The sequence below is a fragment of the Ipomoea triloba genome, chromosome 15 (genome assembly GCF_003576645.1).
Source record: "Ipomoea triloba cultivar NCNSP0323 chromosome 15, ASM357664v1".
In the NCBI taxonomy this organism is placed as follows: domain Eukaryota; kingdom Viridiplantae; phylum Streptophyta; class Magnoliopsida; order Solanales; family Convolvulaceae; genus Ipomoea; species Ipomoea triloba.
In genome coordinates, this window is record NC_044930.1 from 26652085 (window position 1) to 26654913 (window position 2829).

The following is a 2829-nucleotide window of genomic DNA, read 5'->3' on the forward strand; positions in this document are numbered from 1 at the left end:
CAAGGGAGAAAACAAGAGAATGAGAGTGTTAGGAGCAAGTTGATGAGAAAGTGAGAAATGATGAAAAGGAGTTTGGTGAAAAGAAGAAAAATGAAAAAAGAGGTAAAGTTGGAAGATAATAGCATACTCATGGACATGGATAGTTGCAACTTTGGAAGAGAGTATGCTATGTATAGAATTAAAGGAGTTTGTCAATGCCCGGCATTTGAGGGCATATCTTGAAGAAAGAGTGGATGGGGCAAAAGGACTTGTCCCCGTCCAAGTGTGTTGGAATGAAGGTTTGAAAGTTGCGTCGGGCTACGGACGTTAAACGGAGCGCTTCTCGGGAGGCAACCCGAGGTTATCTTACATTTTTATGCATTTTGTTTTTTTGTTTACTTTTGCTTTCAATAAGTTTTGCATTGATGGAAATTGAATTCTCTAATATGGTTTGTAGTATTGCAATGTGTTTGTTGATGATGTAGGGAAATTGATATATGGCTCAACGCTAAGAGGTTATGCCTTTCCCACCATGATTAAAGGCAATGCACTTAAAGTGAGCTAAGGGGAGTCTCTTTATCTCCCTTACCTATTTTCATTGCCTATATGCTTGCCTTTTAAAGTGTGGAAACCGGGAGATGGTGACATTGCATTGCTTGTTTGAAATCCTTCATAAAAGCTTGTTTGTGTGATCCGTTAGCCCATAACACACTTTTAAAGTGTGGAAAGGGGCATAGTTATGTTGAGACCTTTGACTTTTCCACCTTGTGTTTAGTGTGAACATCGAGGACGATGTTCGTTTTAAAGTGTGGAAAGGAAGCACCTTTGTGCTTGAAATTTGATTTGCAAAAGTCATGCTTGACTTAGAAGATGGATATGTTTGAAATGAATACATTGTTTAATCTATTTTGGGAAAATGTGTGTTTTGAATGAACCCTTGTTTCTCAATTAGGACTATCCCGTGGAAGAAAATTCTTATACTTTTGTTTAAATTTGACGAATTGTTGCTTGATTGTGTGATATTCACCTCTCATTTAACCCGGACCATAGTCAAGGAGGTAACGAAGTGGGAGTGTGCACCTATCAAACCTAGTAATATAATGCTTACTAAGCCCGGAATTGAACCTAATTTTCTTTGTTTTGCTCTCCCGAAGGTGTAGTGTGGGGTTGTGAAGGTGATGCTTTACTTTAAGTTGTTCAAAAGAGCCCAATGAGGCCAAAACCCCAAAAGAGCCCAATGTGGCCACCTTAGGATATGAAAAAGATGAACCGTCTCGCTAGGGCAAGTTAGGGGCAACCATCGCACTGTTCGAAAAAGCGTGGAGATCCACGTGAAGTCGGTTGCCCCGATCGAGGTCTTGGGAGATGAGAAAATTAAGAGAGCCATTCCGCTGAGATTCGGGCACCCATTGCACGTCTTCGAAAAAGCATGGATATCCATGTGAAGTCGGGTAGCCCGATGAGGTTATCTTGGGGAATGAGAAAAGGAGAGATCTATCCCGTTGGGACCGGGCACCCATTGCACAGTTCTCGAAAAAGCATGGAGCTCCATGTGAGATCGGGTAGCCCGATGGTCGGTCTTGAGGGGTAGTAGATAACCTTAAAGCCTTTTTGTTTATCACGCTAGAATCTAGGGGGCTTGAGGTTATAAGGGTGGTCTAATAGGTTTGGTTTGTGCACATCGGTCCCACTAGTTGGCTCGACTAGTGGCCCGCTTTAAATGGTTGGTGAACCCTTTATTGGATTGCATGCTTGACTCGTATGACAATTGGAAGTAATCTAAATGCTTTATTTTTACCAAAGGATTTTTGTTCTTGGGATAGTCGTTATTGAGAATCGAAGGATTGTTTAAGAACACATTTTCATGATAGCTTAAGGAATGTATTGATTTCAAATGTATGCATCATTCTTGTGTCTTAGCTTGCTTGAATATCAAAGTTGTGGCATCTTTTTCACTTATGTGTGCTTGATTCAATGATAGCTTGCTTGAGGACAAGCAAGGTTTAAAGTGTGGAAAGTGCTTGATAAGTGCAAAAGATGCCATCTTTATAAGGTTGTTATCGGATCGTCTAGTGCACAATTCGTAGCTTTTGTGTTTGATTTGTTCCTTTATTGCGTTAGAATGCTTCATATTGCCATTGGACCCCGTTCCACACTTGGTTAATCATTTTGTAGGTAAAAAGATGGGCAAAAAGGCAGAAAATGGCTAGATTTCGAAGAAGGATTCACGAGTCGAAGTTGGAGTGCGAAATACACCATGGACGCCCAGTGGACGCCCAGTGGACGCCGTACGCGCGTCCACCATGCGTCCACCTTGCGTCCAACTTTTCGCTCTCTGATTCTCGCACAGCAGAACAGCAGTCTGCTGTGGACGCGCAGTGGACGCGCCGTCCAGCACGCGTCCACCAAGCAGCTCTCTGAAGTTGAAGTCTGTGCAGCAGAAACGCAGTGGACGCCCAGTGGACGCGCGTCCACCCGTGCGTCCAGCGCGGAAAATTGGCGGTTGGGCGAGATTTAAAAGGGGAATTGAGCCATTTTTCAGGGGATCCATCACATTCATTTTAGATCAGTTTAGAATATTTCTCTCTCTAGGATTAGCCTAGAGAGATCTCCCCCAATTCACTCCACATTCCCAATTCACTCCACATTGCAATTCTTAGTTTAGATTAGAATTAGAGAAGAATTCCATTGTTGCAAGATTGGATCTACATTCAATTTCAAGTTCAAGTTAATTAATTCAAGCTAAGTCTTCCTTTTAATTTCTTGTCATTACTTTTGCCTTTTGCTATTTCAATTTCAAGTATGATTAGATAGATCTTTGTGGATTTGGATTGAGCAATGTTGTATGGA